The sequence below is a fragment of the Amblyomma mixtum genome, chromosome 1, assembly GCF_055824585.1.
Source record: "Amblyomma mixtum isolate Tamu chromosome 1, ASM5582458v1, whole genome shotgun sequence".
Taxonomy (NCBI): domain Eukaryota; kingdom Metazoa; phylum Arthropoda; class Arachnida; order Ixodida; family Ixodidae; genus Amblyomma; species Amblyomma mixtum.
Genome location: NC_143012.1, coordinates 216682258 through 216705260, shown reverse-complemented (window position 1 = coordinate 216705260; position 23003 = coordinate 216682258). Strand labels below are relative to the sequence as shown.

General features: G+C 50.4%; 14 non-coding genes across 14 annotated transcripts; all 14 read right to left on the bottom strand.

The window, feature by feature from the left end:
* Positions 1–147: 147 nt before the first annotated feature.
* TRNAY-GUA (transfer RNA tyrosine (anticodon GUA)) lies at positions 148–238 on the bottom strand. Its single transcript is given in 2 exon segments — positions 148–183; positions 202–238. It is a non-coding gene; the product is annotated as a tRNA-Tyr (tRNA).
* A 14792-nt stretch (positions 239–15030) lies between these two features.
* Positions 15031–15121, bottom strand: TRNAY-GUA (transfer RNA tyrosine (anticodon GUA)). Its single transcript is given in 2 exon segments — positions 15031–15066; positions 15085–15121. It is a non-coding gene; the product is annotated as a tRNA-Tyr (tRNA).
* Positions 15122–15658: 537 nt separating this feature from the next.
* Positions 15659–15749, bottom strand: TRNAY-GUA (transfer RNA tyrosine (anticodon GUA)). The gene is given in 2 exon segments: positions 15659–15694; positions 15713–15749. It is a non-coding gene; the product is annotated as a tRNA-Tyr (tRNA).
* A 223-nt stretch (positions 15750–15972) lies between these two features.
* TRNAY-GUA (transfer RNA tyrosine (anticodon GUA)) lies at positions 15973–16063 on the bottom strand. The gene is given in 2 exon segments: positions 15973–16008; positions 16027–16063. It is a non-coding gene; the product is annotated as a tRNA-Tyr (tRNA).
* Positions 16064–16286: 223 nt separating this feature from the next.
* Positions 16287–16377, bottom strand: TRNAY-GUA (transfer RNA tyrosine (anticodon GUA)). The gene is given in 2 exon segments: positions 16287–16322; positions 16341–16377. It is a non-coding gene; the product is annotated as a tRNA-Tyr (tRNA).
* Positions 16378–16600: 223 nt separating this feature from the next.
* On the bottom strand, positions 16601–16691 carry TRNAY-GUA (transfer RNA tyrosine (anticodon GUA)). The gene is given in 2 exon segments: positions 16601–16636; positions 16655–16691. It is a non-coding gene; the product is annotated as a tRNA-Tyr (tRNA).
* Positions 16692–16914: 223 nt separating this feature from the next.
* TRNAY-GUA (transfer RNA tyrosine (anticodon GUA)) lies at positions 16915–17005 on the bottom strand. The gene is given in 2 exon segments: positions 16915–16950; positions 16969–17005. It is a non-coding gene; the product is annotated as a tRNA-Tyr (tRNA).
* Positions 17006–17228: 223 nt separating this feature from the next.
* On the bottom strand, positions 17229–17319 carry TRNAY-GUA (transfer RNA tyrosine (anticodon GUA)). Its single transcript is given in 2 exon segments — positions 17229–17264; positions 17283–17319. It is a non-coding gene; the product is annotated as a tRNA-Tyr (tRNA).
* A 223-nt stretch (positions 17320–17542) lies between these two features.
* Positions 17543–17633, bottom strand: TRNAY-GUA (transfer RNA tyrosine (anticodon GUA)). The gene is given in 2 exon segments: positions 17543–17578; positions 17597–17633. It is a non-coding gene; the product is annotated as a tRNA-Tyr (tRNA).
* A 223-nt stretch (positions 17634–17856) lies between these two features.
* On the bottom strand, positions 17857–17947 carry TRNAY-GUA (transfer RNA tyrosine (anticodon GUA)). Its single transcript is given in 2 exon segments — positions 17857–17892; positions 17911–17947. It is a non-coding gene; the product is annotated as a tRNA-Tyr (tRNA).
* A 223-nt stretch (positions 17948–18170) lies between these two features.
* TRNAY-GUA (transfer RNA tyrosine (anticodon GUA)) lies at positions 18171–18261 on the bottom strand. Its single transcript is given in 2 exon segments — positions 18171–18206; positions 18225–18261. It is a non-coding gene; the product is annotated as a tRNA-Tyr (tRNA).
* Positions 18262–18484: 223 nt separating this feature from the next.
* Positions 18485–18575, bottom strand: TRNAY-GUA (transfer RNA tyrosine (anticodon GUA)). The gene is given in 2 exon segments: positions 18485–18520; positions 18539–18575. It is a non-coding gene; the product is annotated as a tRNA-Tyr (tRNA).
* A 223-nt stretch (positions 18576–18798) lies between these two features.
* Positions 18799–18889, bottom strand: TRNAY-GUA (transfer RNA tyrosine (anticodon GUA)). Its single transcript is given in 2 exon segments — positions 18799–18834; positions 18853–18889. It is a non-coding gene; the product is annotated as a tRNA-Tyr (tRNA).
* Positions 18890–19112: 223 nt separating this feature from the next.
* TRNAY-GUA (transfer RNA tyrosine (anticodon GUA)) lies at positions 19113–19203 on the bottom strand. Its single transcript is given in 2 exon segments — positions 19113–19148; positions 19167–19203. It is a non-coding gene; the product is annotated as a tRNA-Tyr (tRNA).
* Between the last annotated feature and the right edge of the window lie 3800 nt (positions 19204–23003).

Below are 23003 nucleotides of genomic sequence, written 5' to 3'. Positions count from 1 at the left end.
TGTAACGGTTTACTATTGACGAGACAATGACCCCAAGCGACCTTCACAGCAATTTAAAATCTACATTTGACGAAGCTAAGCTGCCGGCAATCATTTGCAAATTATAGGTGCCTATTGGGTTGCCTGTAAAATATTAACAAAAAACACTCCGTCGAGCCGGATTCGAACCAGCGACCTATGGATGTCCGCAGTAAGAAACCTCTACAGTCCACCGCTCTACCAACTGAGCTATCGACGGGGACGGAGGTGACTCCGGCTTTTTTTCCTCAAGTTCGTCGCGGCCAGAAATTTACTCGGGAGGCGGCGCAGTGGTGTAACGGTTTACTCTTGGCTAGACAATGACCCCAAGCGACCTTCACAGCAATTAAAAATCTTTATGTGACGAAGCTAACCTGCCGGCAATAATTTACAAATTATAGGTGCCCATTGGGTTGCCTGTAAAATATTAACAAAAGGACACTCCGTCGAGCCGGATACGAACCAGCGACCTATGGATGTCCGCAGTACGGAACCTCTACAGTCCACCGCTCTACCAACTGAGCTATCGACTTTTTTTTTCTTTATTGCCTTCAAGAAAGCAACACAAAACCTACAGACACCAAACTTTGAAAACCAGCAACCTGCCAGATCTTCCTGGCAGGCCTTGTCAAGTTTAAAATTCTCTCAACAGAGTGAAATTTTCCATCCTGGGTAGCCAATCGGGTACACATGCTTGTAGTTTCATTACTTCCACAAATCTACGTACATTTTCCCGAAAATACATGCGGGCTGGTCTCGCGTCAGCATCGCAGTAATACCCCGCCATTCTGGAGCGCCATATACTATGGAGGCCCCAGAGCATTACTTGATCAAACGGGAACCCGTCCTGGTTTTCAATTGCCAAATATCTGATACCGTAGGGATGAAGCGGCAGCTCTTGTTTAATTGCTCGTTGCAAAACGTCCCAAAAAAAAACACCCCCTCCCAACAGTGAAGAAAAACATGGTCTATTGTTTGGGAACACTTGCAGATTAGGCAATGCGAACCCGACGGTAGGAATAAACCCCTTCCCTCCAAAAACCTTTTAACTGATAGTGTTTCTGTATGTAACTTGAAGAAGAAAGTTTTGTGTCCTGGCTGTACTTGCATTCTTTTTACTCTTTTCAGAACATCCCCTCCGTGGCCTCCATCGTACAAAGCTCTGTACATTGGCACTGGAAAAACAACATCACACAGATCGGCGTATAGCTTTTTCCGCTTTACGTCACTTAAATATTCTCTCGAAAAACGCACAGCAAGAAATTTAACGCTATCAGCAACTTCTCTGAAGTAACCTAAAGTTCTTCCGGAAAAATAACTTGTTCCCACAACAAAATCAGGCAAAACACGGGTCAACCTTGGTTGACACATAGTTCTCAAAAAAGGGTCGCGCACATCTCGAAAAAAGAAAAACCTGTTTACAAGCTGGCGCAGAAACAGAAAAGCCCAAGGCCACCATCTTTCACACGTCTAAACAAATTAGTCCGTCGGCACCGTTCCCAGGTCGAGGACCAAACAAAAACCGCTAAAATGCGATGTATCTTCTGTACATTTGCCCGGGAACAGTGCAACACTTGTATGACGTACCTGTGAGGACTCTGTGAGAGATTGCAGGTCTTATTTTAAAGAAACACAAAAGTACAAACAATAAACGAGGCGGATTTTATCAAAAAGGAAACCAATTTCAATATGAGCGAGAAAAAAGGAAAGGAACATGAGAACAACGCAACAACACACGGGAAAAACACACGGGGAAACAGAACAAGGTGCTTACGAAAAATGCAGAAAAAAGAGTCAAAGAGGAAAGTCACACTACTTGTCTTATTCGAGCAACGAGCGGAGAGGACTGGCTGGGTGTCGGGTAGTCAAGGAGTCTCTTGGCGTTCCAACGTCGATGCAAGGCTACCGCAGCGTCAGCGTTCGTGGGCTCCCGGCACGGTTTCCAGGTCTGCTATCCCGGAAAAGTCACGTAGGCGCCCGAAGCGGCCTATGTAGAGCAGCTGACGGATGGACGGAGAAGAGTGGCGCCTGGGCCTGGTGGTTGAGGCTCTCGACGATGGATGTCCAGGTCTGGTGGCCCGGACGTCTGCGGCTAAGGCCCAAGCCCGGAACTCGGGGAGCCAGCAGAACTCGTCCACGTCCGTCGCCCACCGCGCTCTTCTCTTCTCTGCCACGTAATCCTGTTCGACCTATCCCGGCGTACCCCTCAGCACGCGCTCCTCGTGCTTTGTCTTCTCCTCACGAACGCCGCTGGGTGGCGCTATCTCCTTACAGAAGGCCCCCTCTTCGGAAGTTTTTTCCAAGGGAAAGAACTCGACTTCCGGAGAGCGACACCAGACGCGTTCGACGATCGCAACACAGAACACCGCACCACAGCGCGCACACTACACACCACACACAATACGACGGTCGTCAATGTTCGAAGCGTTCACAGACCTTCGCACACACAGCACAGAGAGCACATGGAAAGTCAACGTAAAGCGTCCATAGAGGGCGAAGAAACACGGAAAGCATAAAAAGTAGATAGCCGACACTCAAAAACAAACATGAACAAACAAAAACAATTCCAACAAGAACAGGTGTGGGCTACATTCTTCCGTATTCCATTGTTCACATCGAACCACTTCACCGTCGCGAGAACTTTTCCGGCTAGTACTTCCGTTTTCCTTTGTGAAACCGTTTTCTCCAAACCGACCTCGGTTTCCACCATGATTTTACATGTTCCCGTCCTATGATGTTATTCACTCTGTTCTCCCTTGCCTTCGACACAGTCTGCTGACACATGTCACACGATCTGACATAACTCTTAATGTCAGCCTGTACACCGGGCCAGTAAAACTCAGTGAGCACCCTAGCTATTGTTTGCCGTATTCCATGATGGCCGGATAATGCACTCTTATGTGCCAACTTAAGAACTTGCGTGCGTAAGCCCTTCGGTACCACCGCTTGCTCAACGACCTGGCCGGGACACACTTGGTACGTCCGGAAGAGAACACCGTCATCTGTATCAAAAGAGTGGGCGGTCTGTCCCTTGCCACGAAATATTTGCCCCAACTTCCTGCGACACACCTCTAAAGTCGGGTCTTCTTCCTGTTTCAGGCGAAACTCCGGCCGTGATAAGTGGAGTGTGTTCAGAGTGGGGCTTTTAATACTCTCTGAAACCTTTGCTGTCACCGTAAGGGAAGGAACATCGACCGCACCCGTCATGGCAAGGGAAACTGCCTGTTCAGTTAGAACTGGCGGGTCAACCGAGAATGGAGGTTTAGCGCCAGGGACATTGCCTATTATGATGTCGTACAGGGGTGTAGACAAGCACCGCGCGATGGCCTTACCCGAAAAGTACGGTGAGGAAATCACCACCTCCGCTTCCGGAACTTCTACACGGGTCCCATTGGCCAAGAATAATGTAGCCTTTTTCCCTGTTAGTGCCGCTGGCGGTACAAGAGACTCACGCACAACAATACCGGTGCTGCCCGTATCCCGTAAAACCGAACCAGGCTGGCCGAACACCTCGCCGTGCCCCACTGGCATAGCAACTTCCACCGGGTGGGAAGGACAGACCATATCCCCCAACTGGCCCTCTACGCGCGTTACCTCTGCAGGGTTATCGGGATGTGAATGTCGAGGTGTCATGCAACAGGAGGACTCCTCACGGTCTCCTGGCCTCTTAGCTTTGCACGACTGGGCATCATGTCCTACCTCGCGGCACCAGGTGCAATACGATTGCTTCGGCTTCGTCCGACAATCCGCCGCCTTGTGCCCAGTCTTCTCGCAAAGAAAACACCGCAGGCGAGATTGTGAACCTGAAACCTCGTCCTTGGCTTTATTCATCGTATGCTCCCCCTGTTCTTTGAAGAACAACAAGTTATTTTGCCGCTGCGCTTCAAGAAAATGATCGGCAGCCTCCGCCAGCTTGGCAACTGTCTTGCCCTCCCGCTCACGTAAGAAAAGGGCTAAACGAGAATGACAGTTGTTCAGAAATTGTTCGCTCACGACCATCTCGCGAACCACCTCAAAAGTGCGGCCTTCTCCCCGCATCTCGACCCAACGGTCAAAAAAGCTAAACAACCTGGCAGCATATTGCGAGGCCGTTTCTCCATCCTGGGGCTTGCTCTGGCGAAACTTCTCTCGGTACCCTTCCGCGGTGAACCTAAACCTCTGAAGCAAGGCAAGCTTCGCTTTATCATAATCCACGGAATCCTCAGGCGAGAGCCGACCGAAGACCCTAAGTGCTTCGCCGCCAAGGCACAAGCTCAACGCCGTTGCCCACTTTTCTTTTGGCCAACCCTGCCCCGTGGCCACATGCTCAAACCTCTTTAAGTAGGCATCGAGGTCATCCCGCGCTTCATTGAACTGTGGTATGAGGCTGTGCGGGTTAATGGAGCTGGTCGATGAGACGCTACGCTCTCCACGGTCACTCGGAGGATTTGCGCTACCCTCCATGAGCCTTATTTGTAGCTGCAAGTTCCGCGCCTCTAACTCCAAGCGTTCCTTCGCAGCCTCTCGCTCAGCCTCTACATTCCGTGCCTCTAATTCCAATTTCTGCTTCGCAGCTTCACGCTCAGCGGCTCTCTCTTCCCGTGCCTTACGAAGCTCGTCCTCCACCCACGCTCGTAACTCCGCGCCGCACAAGCCCATGCGCTCGCCTAAAGCAACCAAATCTGAAGCGCTCATATTGTTCCTAAATTAACACAACAGGCAAATAAATAAAAACCGACCTCGTCCTGTCGTAGTGGACGCCAAATTTGTGAGGACTCTGTGAGAGATTGCAGGTCTTATTTTAAAGAAACACAAAAGTACAAACAATAAACGAGGCGGATTTTATCAAAAAGGAAACCAATTTCAATATGAGCGAGAAAAAAGGAAAGGAACATGAGAACAACGCAACAACACACGGGAAAAACACACGGGGAAACAGAACAAGGTGCTTACGAAAAATGCAGAAAAAAGAGTCAAAGAGGAAAGTCACACTACTTGTCTTATTCGAGCAACGAGCGGAGAGGACTGGCTGGGTGTCGGGTAGTCAAGGAGTCTCTTGGCGTTCCAACGTCGATGCAAGGCTACCGCAGCGTCAGCGTTCGTGGGCTCCCGGCACGGTTTCCAGGTCTGCTATCCCGGAAAAGTCACGTAGGCGCCCGAAGCGGCCTATGTAGAGCAGCTGACGGATGGACGGAGAAGAGTGGCGCCTGGGCCTGGTGGTTGAGGCTCTCGACGATGGATGTCCAGGTCTGGTGGCCCGGACGTCTGCGGCTAAGGCCCAAGCCCGGAACTCGGGGAGCCAGCAGAACTCGTCCACGTCCGTCGCCCACCGCGCTCTTCTCTTCTCTGCCACGTAATCCTGTTCGACCTATCCCGGCGTACCCCTCAGCACGCGCTCCTCGTGCTTTGTCTTCTCCTCACGAACGCCGCTGGGTGGCGCTATCTCCTTACAGTACCACAGTTTGCTTAAAAAGAACAAGTTACACACCGTCGCTTTTGCAAAGATTGATAAATGTGCCCCCTTCCATCTATCTGATTTTTCCCGTAGTTCGTTCGCTTGTTCTTTCCAATATGCATCACTGTCCCTGTAGCAATTTAGCGGCACTCCTAGGTATATTGGGGGGATAGTTACCCAAGTCACATTTGCAAAAAGATCTGGGGTTGATGGCCAACCCCCATGCCAAAGTCCCTGGCACTTTGCCCAGTTCACTTTACTCCCGGTTGCCTTCCTGAAACTGTCAACAGACACAACAGCCTCCCGTATGCTCTGCTGATTCACAGCAAACACCGCTAGGTCATCCGCGTACGCAAGCAACTTGACTTCAGCTACCTGCAGCCTAAAACCTTGAACAGCCTCGTTCTTAATAATGTTAGTAAAGTTTCGCACAAGTTCTTTATCTTCCTTCCTTGCACCAGGGGTGCCCCGCCAGAGGCGGTTTGTTTAACTTGAAAACTGAAGCTTTTCTTCGCACCAGGGGTGCCCCGTCAGAGACGGTCTCAAGATGAGTTACGATGCAGGGATAACTGATAAGGCGAATACTTGAAGTTTATGTACAGATATTTACAATCACATACAAGTTAGGCACTGGAGAAACATTAAGCAGCAAAAAGACAAACAACGAAAAGGTGGAACTGGCTAACACTAGGGGAGGCCCCTACTCGGCATAGCCGAAGATGCATAGCACCTAACCTTAGCCCAGAACCCTTTTTCCGGCTCCGGGGCCCGGTTTTAAAGCCCTAAAGGCCCGGCCCACATTTGGTAGCACCCAATCATGTGACACTGCTCCCATGATTGGTTTCTCGAGAGCATGGCCAGCCCTCTAGCCTCCGTAGGGCAAAACACCCTCTCCATTGCAAAAAAAAACAAACAAACGCACAGTCGTGCCAGGCAGTGCCAGCATGTCCGGGGTAGAACATTCTCCCTCCAAAATAAAAGTAAACACAAACACAAAACACACTCGTGCGAGCACGTGACGGCGGTTTCCCCAATGACCCTCGACTTTGGCGTCGTCTCGGAATTCGGGATTATCGGGCTTAAGCGGGCAGCTACCACTGTAGCTGACACTGCGAGCTCGGACCTGCATTCCAAGGCAACTTAGCCTTCCCAAGGCTGTTTAGTCGGCGCCTCACCGATACCCGCAGCGTCACCCAACTCGGGCCTTCGCTGCTCGCGGCTAGACGCGCTGTCGCCGGCTATTCCTCATCTCGTTTGTCCCCTCGTCACGGCGCCCTGACGCCGTTCCGTCCGGCAGTGCTTAATCCTCTCAGGAATCCTGCATACTTTTCGAACGAGACGTTCGTCGCGAGCTTGTGTCGCATATCTGGTGTCCGCTAAGACGAGGGGATTAAGACAAGGGGGGGTCGACGTGTGGCGGCCCTTCAGCCACATAACTTTCACCGCTCCCCTGCCCAGCCGACGCGAAGCAGCCCCAAAGGGCGATGTACGCCCGAGCGGCCCGGCGCCTGCGCGCGCGCGCGCGCGCATCTTTCCAAGAAATGTCATTCTTCCTTTCGAGCGCACCCCACTGTCCCGTCCCGTCCCGTCGAGGGGGGGGGGGGGGGGTCCATTGAAGACGGCAGCTGCGGGGTACTGAGAAAGAATTAGCGGTAGTAATGACACCGCACGCACTACCGATACCTTACACGCCCTTTCCAAGATTCTAAAAAGGGCTCAAATGGCACTTTTAGAATTACAAACAATAGGGATCGGTCTAACTCATGAAATCGCCCTGCGGGTGACATAACATAAACAAAACGTACACATTCAAATGCGCGTTTCAGACATTTAAATCCAGCGCATTGACCGAAGTCCAAGCTGTCGCGCTGGGACCAGTTGCATCAACAAAACTAAAAGCAAAATAATGCACACGGGCACTAACACAACCTTACGCAAAATGCTTACGGGCACCAAGAAAACATAAGCAAAATGCACACTCAAATACCCACGGTGGCATGCTTGCTGTGCGCCGTAAAACGGAGTCCAAGTTGATAGGCTGTACCTAGTTCACCTGCATGCACACCGTCGTCCTGCTCGCGAACGAGCACACACACACACAGACACTCGCCACTGGAGCGTTCAGCAGCACTCGTACGATGTCCGTAGGTGGCCACGTGAGCCTCCTTAGTCGCACCGAGTGTCCCTGTGTGTATTCGAGCCGCTACGCGTTAATCAACCCGATTAACGCCAACGCCTGGCGGTCACTCAGCTCGTTAGGCTGATGACCCCACGGGGCGAGAACTCTGAAGCTGGTGCCCTCCAGGATCAAATACATCCCGGTCTTCGATGGGTCCAAACCCCTTACCACACGACGCACATGAGGGCCCGCTCTTTCCGGCGCGCCGGTACGAAACTCGCGCTGCGTAGGGAGCGCATCCCTTGCCCTGTCTAACCATACCAGTGCGGCCCGCTTTGCTACAACTAATCTGACGTACCGCAGCACGGAACGTACTGTTCCTGGCAGCGACTTTCAATTTGAAAGCCACGCCCCTGCCTTCGGCTACTTCGCCTCGCTTGGAGCCATTTGCCCCGTTCCTGCACGAGCCAACACTGAAATTGCCGCTCCCTGCCTTATAGGGGCTTGCCGGCTCCGTAGCTTCGTTTAACTCGCCAATCTGACGTCTGTCATCGCTGGCCATTTCATGATGAACGAACTGCTCTTTTTCGCAGCTTGCTTGAGGCTGCGTTTTTGGAATTTTCAAACTCAATTCCAACGTTCCTGGACTCGCATTGTCGCTCCTGATCTCATCTGGAGTAGAGCTAACCTGGGCGGCTGGATCATCGCAGTGCGAGATCACCGCCTCCAATACCGTGGCGCTGCGTTCCCTCAGGATGCATTCTTCGCCTGAGATTACACTTTCTCGACAAGCTGACTCAGTTTTCTCTTCTGCCTGGCAGTTTTTCTTTCGTTCTTCTGATATGTCGGAGGTCACAACCTCCGCCATCGAGCCTGCGGGAATTTCATCGCGGTCCTGTTTGTTGTCGGACAGCTTCGTCTCGACTGCCCCCGAAACATCGGAATTTCGCTGCTCCTTTTCGTTGCTAGCCGCGTGTAGTGGCGGAAAAGCTGTGATATTTTCGCGCCCCTCAGGAATCTCGCCCTCACCTCCTGCCTTTTTTTCGGCCTTTTCGAACGACGAGGTGTTCCCGCATGCCGGCTGCTGGTTTACAGCCACCTGGCTGCTGCTTCCTTCACTTGTGCTCGACGAGCACAAGCCTTTGCCTTCCAGCGCAGTCTGTCTGGACTCGGAGTAGTTTCCCCTGGCTAGTTCACTAGCCCTCCTAACCCCCTTGAGCTCAGCCAGCTCGAGCTCTAGCTGCTGGCGCTTTGCCTCTAACGCCTTCAAAACGGACTTAACGTCCTGAGGTTCTTCCTCGCGAAGCAGCGTCTTTCCGCCATTTACCTTTGCAAGTTTGGCCTCAAAGTACGCCACGCGCGCCTTCGCCAATTCTACTTGGCACCTCCCATCGAGCGAGGGTCGCCATGGATAACCCTCCATAACGCCGTCTGTTGTCCTACCGGCTCGAACACATGCACAGGGACGAGAACAATGCAACTAAGGAAACTCACGGTTTCTATGCGTCGATCCGCATTGCCAGCCTCCTGGTGTCGGAGTCCACCGCCACTTTCACCGCGCGCTGCGATGAGCTGTCGCACGCCGCTGTTCCTGTGCCCGCCGCTGTCGCCTTGCTTCGACCCGCTGGTGACCGTCGAGTTTCCGACTCGACGCGCTGCTTCTCCTGGTTTCCGTCTCTCCGCAGGTCCTTTCTCGAAAGCTGACCTGTTGCCTAGTCGTCGCCTTTCTCCCTGCCTTCAGTCTTCTTCCTGCGCCGACTTCCGATGGACGCAGGATCCTGTCGACTGCGCCAGTAAAGTTTCACACAAGTTCTTTATCTTCCTTCCTTGCACCAGGGGTGCCCCGCCAGAGGCGGTTTGTTTAACTTGAAAACTGAAGTTTTTCTTCGCACCAGGGGTGCCCCGTCAGAGACGGTCTCAAGATGAGTTACGATGCAGGGATAACTGATAAGGCGAATACTTGAAGTTTATGTACAGATATTTACAATCACATACAAGTTAGGCACTGGAGAAACATTAAGCAGCAAAAAGACAAACAACGAAAAGGTGGAACTGGCTAACACTAGGGGAGGCCCCTACTCGGCGTAGCCGAAGATGCATAGCACCTAACCTTAGCCCAGAACCCTTTTTCCGGCTCCGGGGCCCGGTTTTAAAGCCCTAAAGGCCCGGCCCACATTTGGTAGCACCCAATCATGTGACACTGCTCCCATGATTGGTTTCTCGAGAGCATGGCCAGCCCTCTAGCCTCCGTAGGGCAAAACACCCTCTCCATTGCAAAAAAAAAACAAACAAACGCACAGTCGTGCCAGGCAGTGCCAGCATGTCCGGGGTAGAACATTCTCCCTCCAAAATAAAAGTAAACACAAACACAAAACACACTCGTGCGAGCACGTGACGGCGGTTTCCCCAATGACCCTCGACTTTGGCGTCGTCTCGGAATTCGGGATTATCGGGCTTAAGCGGGCAGCTACCACTGTAGCTGACACTGCGAGCTCGGACCTGCATTCCAAGGCAACTTAGCCTTCCCAAGGCTGTTTAGTCGGCGCCTCACCGATACCCGCAGCGTCACCCAACTCGGGCCTTCGCTGCTCGCGGCTAGACGCGCTGTCGCCGGCTATTCCTCATCTCGTTTGTCCCCTCGTCACGGCGCCCTGACGCCGTTCCGTCCGGCAGTGCTTAATCCTCTCAGGAATCCTGCATACTTTTCGAACGAGACGTTCGTCGCGAGCTTGTGTCGCATATCTGGTGTCCGCTAAGACGAGGGGATTAAGACAAGGGGGGGTCGACGTGTGGCGGCCCTTCAGCCGCATAACTTTCACCGCTCCCCTGCCCAGCCGACGCGAAGCAGCCCCAAAGGGCGATGTACGCCCGAGCGGCCCGGCGCCTGCGCGCGCGCGCGCGCATCTTTCCAAGAAATGTCATTCTTCCTTTCGAGCGCACCCCACTGTCCCGTCCCGTCCCGTCGAGGGGGGGGGGGGGGTCCATTGAAGACGGCAGCTGCGGGGTACTGAGAAAGAATTAGCGGTAGTAATGACACCGCACGCACTACCGATACCTTACAATGTTCAAACATAGTGTCTCTATGTAAATGGCAAACAAAAGTGGACTGAGGGGGCAGCCCTGGCGTACCGAACGTTGCACCCGAATGGGGGCCCCCAGACTCTTGTTTATAGTTAATCTCGTAGTGCAGCCGCGGTACGCCATGGCCACGCCCCCTCGAATTACGGAACCTACATTCGCGTGGTCCAGAATACAGAGCAAAATGCTTTTTCGAGGTCTAGTTGGAGGATGGCCACACAGTCATTAGTCAGATCACAACACTCCAGAACCGATCTTGCCGTGTGAATGTTAGTCATAATTGATCTCCCCTTTATCCCGCACGTTTGGTGAGGGCCAACAATATCCTGAATTACTGACTGCAGCCTCCTTGCTAGCACTTTCATTAATATTTTATAATCGACATTAGTCAAGGAAATTGGCCTGTAAGCTGTGACCTGCTGGAGCTTTTCCTCGTTATTTGTCTTTGGAATTAGAATAGTGTGAGATAACCCGTATGACAGCGGCAATCTGTTTATTTCGTAGGCTTCTTTGAACAACGCAGTCAATATTGGCGCTATTTCGTTCTTAAACCCCTTATAGAAGTCTGCGCTTAGGCCGTCTGCCCCAGGCGACTTTCCCATATTTAAACTATCGATTGCTTTTTCGACCTCGAGTTCTGTGATTGGCATCTCTAATCTTTCCTTCGTGTCCTCGTCTAGTCGTGGCATAGCGATAAGAAACTTTTCTTTGAACGCGTTTATGTCGACCTTCTGTTTGTTAAAAAGCTGCTGATAATACTGGAAGAAGCCTTGCCTGATATGTTCGTCATCTGAAGATAGCATATCGCCCCATTCAATCTTATCAATATGATTTTTTTCCGCATGCGCCTTTTCCAAAGCCAGTGCTCTTTTCGAGGGCGTCTCGCCCATGTCCCAACTTTCCGCCCTTGCCCGCACTAACGCTCCTTGGTATCTGTCTTCTTCCATCAACGCAAGCTGTTCTTTTATTTTCCTAATATCTTCTATCCATCTGCCGGGTGCCTTACATTCTTGCTCATGTAGTTTTTCGAGCAAAGCCTTTAGCTGGGTTTCTTTAATTTTCTCCTGGTACCGCAGGCAACTGGACCTATCAATGGCTTTTATTTTAATCTGTTCTTTGCACATCTCCAATTGCTTCCAGATTTCATACAATGTGCCCGGCCTTACTTTAATGAATTCATTCAGTACAACCCGTCTAAAGGTCTCATCACTGAGCAATTTGTTGTTAAATTTCCATAACTCCCAGCTGAATGCATTCCTTCGTTTTTTGGTGCCGAATACGCATTTCACTAAACAGTAGGGGTGTGCGAATATTCGAAATTTTCGAATATAATTCGAATATTATATTTTTAGTATTCGTATTCGATTCGAAATCCAAGTATTCGTGTTGTTACGAATATTCGACCCGACGCGGATATTCGTATCTAGCCGAATATTCACTGTGAGCACCGGCGTTAGAGTGTACTAGAAAGGTCTTTCTAGTACACTCTACCGACGTTCATTTCGGTCCGCAAGCCCTATCGACAAAGACATAACAAGGCGGCGCCGAGAGCAATGCGCATGGACCTCCAAGGGCCACGCCGTAGCTGACTGCGCTGGTGAGCTTCTTTGTGGCTATACCTGCGAAGCTGGTGTAGTCAGAGCTGTGCACGAAGTACCTCGCAATACGTTCCAGTTCAGTGCCAAGTGAGAGGGTATTTTCTGTGGCTGGAGGAGTCGTTTCAGCTAGAAGGGAACTACTTCTGCCTGACCATGTGGAGCAGCGGGTTTTCCTTCACGACAACCTTTTATGTTCATCCCAGCAACGCGCGTTCGTGCTGATTGCAAGCTAGCCTTAATCAATGCTGTGTACCAGCCATCTTCTCTGATATTTCCACCCTTTTAAGAATATTGTTCGAGACTGATACTTTTTGTGCAGCCACACACACCTTTTGTGTTCATTTAATCTTCGATAGTTGAACTGTGATGTTCTTGGGTGCCCAAATAAATGTTTTCTAGTGGTTAAATGCGTCTGTCCTTGATTATTCGATATTCGATTCGATATTCGGAGCCAAGTATCCGTATTCGATTCGTATTCGAAGAATTTGATATTCGCACACCCCTACTAAACAGTGATCCGTGAATGTCATGGGCACAACTTGGTATTCATTGCATACGGGAATCAAATCCAGCGACACGTAAATTCTGTCAAGGCGCGCGTGGCTCGCACCTCGGAAGTGCGTGTACTGTACTGCACGCGCTCCCCCCAGGTACTCAGCCACATCTTCCATATTCCACTCGCTTGTTAACTGGCACAACACATCAGTACTCTTGTCTCTGAAGCCGCGTGTGCTGGTTTTGTCCCGAGCATTCAGTACGCAGTTGAAATCGCCCAGCATTACTACCTGCCTCTCCGTACTTAACTGCTGCATAACATTCTCGAAAAACACTGCTCTTTCCTCAACAATGTTCGGGGCATACACACAAATAATGCGCCACTCAGCATTGGAATATGCAAAATCAGCTACAACACACCGTCCTGACAGACATGAGTAGTGAGCCTGTACAATCAGTCCGGGCAGCTTTTTGACAAACAATACACACCCAGCCGATGTCCCTACCGCGTGGCTCACAATGGCGTAAAATCTAGCCGTGAAACGTTGCACCATGCTCCCGGTCTCTTCCTCCCCATCAACCTTTGTTTCTTGTACGGCAAGCACGTCGATATCATGGTCACTTAGCAGGCGGTGTACTTGGCTCTGCTTCTTTTTTGCTGCCAGTCCCCTGACATTTAACGTGGCTACACTCAAAGGGGTTTCAGGCGCCATTTCCATAACGGGTGAATCGACCGAAAGCGTGGTGCTTACCTTCCTCGTCTAGCGCGCGGCTAGACGCCGTCGTTGGAACCGCCTCCGTCTGGTGCGAGCGGCTGAACTGGCAGCGGGGGCGCTTTGTCCGCTGCACGCCTCTCCGAAGAAAGGTTTGGCCGCGGACGTAGTGTGGACCGCCGGGGTTGGACTGTTTTTGCTGGCGGCTCGTCGACACCGGGGACTGTTGCCTTGTCACCTTCGAGATCGGTCTGTGTGTGGGGTCGCTTGGCTGGGGCTGTGACGCTTGGCGAACGAGTACCGCTGGTGTCCGGGTGCTCCTCACCGTTATCCTGCTCCATGTCGTCTGCCGGCTGAGGTGACGTCTCTTCCTCTGACCTAGGGAGGTCAGGTGTAGCGTCACTCCTCCCCGCACCACTGGCAGCATTGATGTCTCGAGGGGAGTCTCCCGACGAGTCTGTCTCCTGTGCCTGCGTACGCTCTTCTCCGGTTCCCTTTGCCGCCTCCTCTGCCTCGACTACGTCCATAGTGAGCTCTGCCGACCGCTCCCTCGTTCCAGGTCCCGCGGCCGAAGCGTACGTGAGCACACAGTCAGCCTCCTCATGTCCGTAGCGCCTACATTTCGAACATCGGGGCACCTTACATTCGCGGCGGACGTGTCCCGTGCCTCGACAGCGTAAGCACTGCATCGCCCGCCCAGGCACAACGACAAGGGCTAATTCCCCGGCGACTCGCAGCTGGTGCGGTAAGTCATCTACCTTGATGCCCGGCTTCAATTTCAGGAGCACCGCCCTCGTGGTGGACCCCTTCTCCTTGACGCCTTGAACTCGCCACCTCTCCCGGGTCACTTCGGTCACGTTCCCAAAAGCCGCAAAGGCCGTCCGGATGTCATCATCTGCCACGCCGTGCAACATCCAGTGGAGTCGCAGCTTCACTTGTTGGTCTTCGGGATCGATGATGAGGCAGCGGCGACCTTTAACTTCCAGTTCCTTGAACGCCGCCAGCTTCTTTGTTGCTTCTGTGCTGGTTAAGGTGACAGCCCACACATGGTTGATCTGATACGCCCCCAACGCCAACACGTCGGGGAGCGCACCAACGTTGGCAAGGGCGTCGCGGAAATCCTCGACCCTGTATGGCCTAACCCGCACATCGCCGTGCAAAAAAAGCGTGTTAAAAACAACGCGTCCGGTGGGCAAAGTTGGCAGAATAATCTGATAGTCGCTATCTTCATTGTCCTCGAGCCTGTTTCCGCGGCTGGAAAGGGCCGCTATCGCCGCTCCGCTGGAGCTCATGATCCTGCGTCCGTCACGCTCGGTGGCCGGAAGTAGAATCACCAACTGAGCTATCGACGGGGACGCAGGTGACTCGGGCTTCTTTTCCGCAAGTGCGTCGCGGCCCGAAATTTATTCGGGAGGCGGCGCAGTGGTGTAACGGTTTACTCTTGGCGAGACAATGACCCCAAGCGACCTTCACTGCAATTAAAAATCTTCATTTGACGACGCTAAGCTGCCGGTAATAATTTGCAAATTATAGGTAGCCTTTGGCTTGCCTGTAAAATATTAACAAAAAGAACACTCCGTCGAGCCGGATTCGAACCAGCGACCTATAGATGTCCGCAGTACGAAACCTCTACAGTCCACCACTCTACCAACTGAGCTATCGACGGGGACGCAGGTGACTCCGGCTTCTTTTCCTCAAGTGTGTCGCGGCCCGAAATTTATTCGGGAGGCGGCGCAGTGGTGTAACGGTTTACTCTTGGCGAGACAATGACCCCAAGCGACCTTCACTGCAATTAAAAATCTTCATTTGACGACGCTAAGCTGCCGGTAAAAATTTGCAAATTATAGGTAGCCTTTGGCTTGCCTGTAAAATATTAACAAAAAGAACACTCCGTCGAGCCGGATTCCAAACAGCGACCTATAGATGTCCGCAGTACGAAACCTCTACAGTCCACCACTCTACCAACTGAGCTATCGACGGGGACGCAGGTGACTCGGGCTTCTTTTCCGCAAGTGCGTCGCGACCCGAAATTTATTTGGGAGGCGGCGCAGTGGTGTAACGGTTTACTCTTGGCGAGACAATGACCCCAAGCGACCTTCACTGCAATTAAAAATCTTCATTTGACGACGCTAAGCTGCCGGTAAAAATTTGCAAATTATAGGTAGCCTTTGGCTTGCCTGTAAAATATTAACAAAAAGAACACTCCGTCGAGCCGAATTCGAACCAGCGACCTATGGATGTCCGCAGTACGAAACCTCTACAGTCTACCGCTCTACCAACTGAGCTATCGACGGGGACGCAGGTGACTTCTGCTTCTTTTCCTCAAGTGCGTCGCGGCCAGAAATTTATTCGGGAGGCGGCGCAGTGGTGTAACGGTTCACTCTTGACGAGACAATGACCCCAAGCGACCTTCACTGCAATTAAAAATCTTCATTTGACGACGCTAAGCTGCCGGTAATAATTTGCAAATTATAGGTAGCCTTTGGCTTGCCTGTAAAATATTAACAAAAAGAACACTCCGTCGAGCCGGATTCGAACCAGCGACCTATGGATGTCCGCAGAACGAAACCTCTACAGTCCACCGCTCTACCAACTGAGCTATCGACGGGGACGCAGGTGACTCCGGCTTCTTTTCCTCAAGTGCGTCGCGGCCAGAAATTTATTCGGGAGGCCGCGCAGTGGTGTAACGGTTTACTCTTGGCGAGACAATGACCCCAAGCGACCTTCACTGCAATTAAAAATCTTCATTTGACGACGCTAAGCTGCCGGTAATAATTTGCAAATTATAGGTATCCTTTGGCTTGCCTGTAAAATATTAACAAAAAGAACACTCCGTCGAGCCGGATTCGAACCAGCGACCTATAGATGTCCGCAGTACGAAACCTCTACAGTCCACCACTCTACCAACTGAGCTATCGACGGGGACGCAGGTGACTCCGGCTTCTTTTCCTCAAGTGTGTCGCGGCCCGAAATTTATTCGGGAGGCGGCGCAGTGGTGTAACGGTTCACTCTTGACGAGACAATGACCCCAAGCGACCTTCACTGCAATTAAAAATCTTCATTTGACGACGCTAAGCTGCCGGTAAAAATTTGCAAATTATAGGTAGCCTTTGGCTTGCCTGTAAAATATTAACAAAAAGAACACTCCGTCGAGCCGGATTCGAACCAGCGACCTATGGATGTCCGCAGTACGAAACCTCTACAGTCTACCGCTCTACCAACTGAGCTATCGACGGGGACGCAGGTGACTTCTGCTTCTTTTCCTCAAGTGCGTCGCGGCCCGAAATTTATTCGGGAGGCGGCGCAGTGGTGTAACGGTTTACTCTTGGCGAGACAATGACCCCAAGCGACCTTCACTGCAATTAAAAATCTTCATTTGACGACGCTAAGCTGCCGGTAAAAATTTGCAAATTATAGGTAGCCTTTGGCTTGCCTGTAAAATATTAACAAAAAGAACACTCCGTCGAGCCGGATTCGAACCAGCGACCTATAGATGTCCGCAGTACGAAACCTCTACAGTCCACCACTCTACCAACTGAGCTATCGACGGGGACGCAGGTGACTCCGGCTTCTTTTCCTCAAGTGTGTCGCGGCCCGAAATTTATTCGGGAGGCGGCGCAGTGGTGTAACGGTTTACTCTTGGCGAGACAATGACCCCAAGCGACCTTCACTGCAATTAAAAATCTTCATTTGACGACGCTAAGCTGCCGGTAAAAATTTGCAAATTATAGGTAGCCTTTGGCTTGCCTGTAAAATATTAACAAAAAGAACACTCCGTCGAGCCGGATTCGAACCAGCGACCTATGGATGTCCGCAGTACGAAACCTCTACAGTCTACCGCTCTACCAACTGAGCTATCGACGGGGACGCAGGTGACTTCTGCTTCTTTTCCTCAAGTGCGTCGCGGCCCGAAATTTATTCGGGAGGCGGCGCAGTGGTGTAACGGTTTACTCTTGGCGAGACAATGACCCCAAGCGACCTTCACTGCAATTAAAAATCTTCATTTGACGACGCTAAGCTGCCGGTAAAAATTTGCAAATTATAGGTAGCCTTTGGCTTGCCTGTAAAATATTAACAAAAAGAACACTCCGTCGAGCCGGATTCGAACCAGCGACCTATAGATGTCCGCAGTACGAAACCTCTACAGTCCACCACTCTACCAACTGAGCTATCGACGGGGACGCAGGTGACTCCGGCTTCTTTTCCTCAAGTGTGTCGCGGCCCGAAATTTATTCGGGAGGCGGCGCAGTGGTGTAACGGTTTACTCTTGGCGAGACAATGACCCCAAGCGACCTTCACTGCAATTAAAAATCTTCATTTGACGACGCTAAGCTGCCGGTAAAAATTTGCAAATTATAGGTAGCCTTTGGCTTGCCTGTAAAATATTAACAAAAAGAACACTCCGTCGAGCCGGATTCGAACCAGCGACCTATGGATGTCCGCAGTACGAAACCTCTACAGTCTACCGCTCTACCAACTGAGCTATCGACGGGGACGCAGGTGACTTCTGCTTCTTTTCCTCAAGTGCGTCGCGGCCCGAAATTTATTCGGGAGGCGGCGCAGTGGTGTAACGGTTTACTCTTGGCGAGACAATGACCCCAAGCGACCTTCACTGCAATTAAAAATCTTCATTTGACGACGCTAAGCTGCCGGTAAAAATTTGCAAATTATAGGTAGCCTTTGGCTTGCCTGTAAAATATTAACAAAAAGAACACTCCGTCGAGCCGGATTCGAACCAGCGACCTATAGATGTCCGCAGTACGAAACCTCTACAGTCCACCACTCTACCAACTGAGCTATCGACGGGGACGCAGGTGACTCCGGCTTCTTTTCCTCAAGTGTGTCGCGGCCCGAAATTTATTCGGGAGGCGGCGCAGTGGTGTAACGGTTTACTCTTGGCGAGACAATGACCCCAAGCGACCTTCACTGCAATTAAAAATCTTCATTTGACGACGCTAAGCTGCCGGTAAAAATTTGCAAATTATAGGTAGCCTTTGGCTTGCCTGTAAAATATTAACAAAAAGAACACTCCGTCGAGCCGGATTCGAACCAGCGACCTATGGATGTCCGCAGTACGAAACCTCTACAGTCTACCGCTCTACCAACTGAGCTATCGACGGGGACGCAGGTGACTTCTGCTTCTTTTCCTCAAGTGCGTCGCGGCCAGAAATTTATTCGGGAGGCGGCACAGTGGTGTAACGGTTCACTCTTGACGAGACAATGACCCCAAGCGACCTTCACTGCAATTAAAAATCTTCATTTGACGACGCTAAGCTGCCGGTAATAATTTGCAAATTATAGGTAGCCTTTGGCTTGCCTGTAAAATATTAACAAAAAGAACACTCCGTCGAGCCGGATTCGAACCAGCGACCTATGGATGTCCGCAGAACGAAACCTCTACAGTCCACCGCTCTACCAACTGAGCTATCGACGGGGACGCAGGTGACTCCGGCTTCTTTTTCTCAAGTGCGTCGCGGCCAGAAATTTATTCGGGAGGCGGCGCAGTGGTGTAACGGTTCACTCTTGACGAGACAATGACCCCAAGCGACCTTCACTGCAATTAAAAATCTTCATTTGACGACGCTAAGCTGCCGGTAATAATTTGCAAATTATAGGTAGCCTTTGGCTTGCCTGTAAAATATTAACAAAAAGAACACTCCGTCGAGCCGGATTCGAACCAGCGACCTATGGATGTCCGCAGAACGAAACCTCTACATTGCACCGCTCTACCAACTGAGCTATCGACGGGGATGCAGGCGATCCCGGCTTCTTTTCCTCAAGTGCGTCGCGGCCAGAAATTTATTCGGGAGGCGGCGCAGTGGTGTAACGCTTTACTTTTGACGAGACAATGACCCCGAGCGACCTTCACTGCAATTCAAGATCTTCATTTGACTACGCTAAGCTGCCGGTAATAATTTGCAAATAATAGGCAGCCCTTGTCTTGCCTGTAAAATATTAACAAAAAGAACACTCCGTCGAGCCGGATTCGAACCAGCGACCTATGGATGTCCGCAGAACGAAACCTCTACAGTCCACCGCTCTACCAACTGAGCTATCTTTTTTTTTTCTTTATTGCCGGGCTCCGACACAGTACACAAACACAAACGGAAATTTACATTGTACCCATTTCGGGTGGGACTCTCACACTCAACTATCCGCTGCTGGCATCGTCATGTTAAAAGCCCTTTAGGGACACCAGGCGCTCTGCCCTCGAGAGCCACTCATTAACGTGACCAGTCGTTTTTTGTACTTCAAGAAACCAGTGGACACTCTCACGGAAGTAAATTCGTGCAGGCCTCGCATCCGGTTGACAGTGGTATTCAGCCATTCGTGAGCGCCAAACAGCGTGGAGGCCCAGCAGCAGTATTGCATCATAAGGCACTCCCTCTTCGTTCTGTGGGGGGAGATACCTTATTCCATAAGTATCTAGAGGTAGGTCTTTCTTCAGCGTTCTTTGCAAGACGTCCCAGAAGTAGACGCCTTCCCAGCAGTGCAAGAATACATGATCGATTGTCTCTGGCTTCTTGCATATCAGACAATCTGAACCCCAAGGGAGAAACATTCCCTTTTTCTCGATAAATGCTTTCACGGCCAGTGTTTCTGTGTGTAATCTGAAAAAGAAGCTTTTGGCTGCCGCTGGTACCTGCATTTTCTTCACCCTCTTCAACACATTACCGCCCTGGCCTCCACGGTATATGACCCTGTACAATGGTTCAGGCAGAACAACATCTAGTAAATCCCGATAGAGTGTTTTCTTTTTAACAGTAGAGAGGTACTGCTGCGAAAAACGAGCAGCTAGAAATCTAACATTCATAACCACTTCTCTGGTGCAGCCAAAAATACGACCTTGAATGTTATCTGTTCCAACAATCCATTCCGGTAATGCATGGCCCAGCCTTACTTGACAGATTGTGCGCAAGAACGGGTCACTCGCGTCTCGAAAGAATAAAAATCTGCTGACGATTTGGAGCAAAAACAGATGGCCGAGCCCTTGTCCTCCGTCTTTTACACTTCTGAACAAATTTGTCCGGCTGCATCGTTCCCAGCTCGAGGCCCAGACAAACACTACAAAGATGCGGTGCAGTTTCTGCACGTTAACTCGCGAACAGTGCAGTACCCGCATCACGTACCACAATTTGCTGATGAAGAATAAGTTGCACACTGTAGCTCTGGCAAATGTAGATAACCTAGCCCATTTCCACTTGTCAGTTTTTGCACGGGTGTCTTCCAGCTGCCTTTTCCAATGCGATTCGCTATCTCGATATCATTCCAGTGGGACACCTAAATACTTCACTGAGGTCGTCACCCAGGACACATTCGCAAACTTAACAGGAGTGGTTGGCCACTCACCATGCCAGAAGCCAATACATTTGGCCCAGTTGACTCGACTTCCTGTCGATTGACTAAATTGCCGAACACAATCAATGGCCTTCCTTATGCGCTCATAATCAGCAGCGAAAACAGCTACGTCATCCGCATAAGCCAGCAACTTAATTTCTGTCGCTTGTAACTTAAAACCGTGAATACCGTCATTCTGTATTATGCTCAAACAAAGGGATTCTATGTATACACCAAACAAAAGAGGGCTGAGGGGGCATCCTTGGCGCACCGAACGCTTCACGCTTATGGGGGCCCCCAAACTCTTATTTTCTATTAGTCTCGTTGTGCAGTTTCGGTACGCCATGGCCACTCCCTTCCTGATGACTGACCCGACATTCACGTGATCCAAAATTAAAAACAAAAGTTCATGTGCCACGCAATCAAACGCTTTTTCTAGGTCTAACTGAAGGATAGCAACAGGACTGTTCGTAATATGACAACACTCAAGAACACATCTTGCTTTATGAATATTAGACACAATAGAACGACCTTTGATGCCGCACGTCTGACGAGAACCTACTATCACATTTATTACTCTTTGTAACCGCCTTGCTAGCACCTTCATGAATATCTTGTAGTCCACGTTCGTAAGTGAAATCGGCCTGTAGGCTGTAACATGCTTTAACTTTTCACTATCTTCCGTTTTCGGAATTAGGACAGTGTAAGATACGCCAAAGGAAGGAGGTAGTGCTTTTAATTCATATGCGTCATTAAAGAGTACCGTTAGCAAAGGGGAAATGTCTTGCTTAAAGGCTTTATAGAAAGCCGCACTTAAACCGTCTGGTCCAGGCGACTTACCCGAGTTTAAATTTTCTATTGCTGTTCGCACTTCGGATTCAGTAATTGGTGCCTCTAATCTATGTTTCTGTTCGTCATCTAATCTTGGCATCGCTCCTAGAAACCTTCCCTTGAATGTGTCGATGTCTACGTCGTGTTTTGCGAAAAGCGCCTGATAGTATTCAGCAAAAGCTTGCTTTATATGCGTTTCGTCATCTGTACAACACCTCCCCATTCAATTTTATCAATCCTATTGCGCTCAGCCCGTGCTTTTTCCATGCCCAATGCTCGTTTTGTTGGTGTTTCACCGAAAACCGCCTCTTCGGCTCTCGCACGCACCAGCGCACCGCGATAACGCTCTTGTTCCATAACTTCAAGCTTTTGTTTAATTTTCTTTACGTCATCAATCCACTTACCAGGAGCTTTACTCTCCTGCTCAATTAGTTTCCGCAGCAGTTCTCTTAAATCCATTTCCTTTATTTTTTCCTCTTTTTTCAAGTAGCTAGCCTTTTCAATTGCGTATATTTTAATTTGCTGCTTACATAGTTCCCACTGCTCCCATAACTTTTGTCTTGAATTTGGCTCTACTTTGCCAATTCCTTCTTTTATATTGTCACAAAAACGTTCACACTTTAACAGCTTATCACTAAATTTCCACACGCCCCAATTAAAAGCATTGTCCCGTTTTGCTGTTCCTATCCTACACTGTACCAAACAGTGGTCCGAGAAGGACACAGGTTCAACCTTGTAATTGTTGCATTTTGGCAGCAGGTCTACCGCTATATAAATACGGTCTAGACGTGCGTGACTCGTCCGCTGAAAGTGCGTGAATTTCACATCCCGCTCACCCTTTAAACAGTCAGCCACCTCTTCAACATTCCATTTTTCCACTAACTCGGACAGTCTTTCGGTACTTCTGTCTCTGAATATTCTATCACTTGTTTTGTCACGCGCAGCCAAGACACAGTTGAAATCACCCATGACGATCATTTGCCTTTCGACAGTGAAGTACTCCTCAACTTTTCCAAAAAAGGCTACCCTCTCGTCAACTTTGTTAGGTGCGTAAAGGCAGATTATTCTCCACTCCACATTCATGTAAGCATAATCAAGCACAAGAAATCGTCCATGAGAACATGTTGCGTAAGCCTGAACAACCAGGCCCGGCCGCTTTTTGACGAAGAGCACACAACCAGCCGACGTTCCAACTGCATGAGCCACTACTGCGTAATACCTACACGTGAAACGCTGCACCATGCTCCCGGTCTCTTCCTCCCCGTCTACTTAAGTTTCTTGTACCGCCAACAGGTCAATGTCATAGTCTGTTATAAGTCGATATACTTGACTCTGTTTTCTTTTCCCCGCCAACCCCCTTGCATTAAGTGTGGCTATTT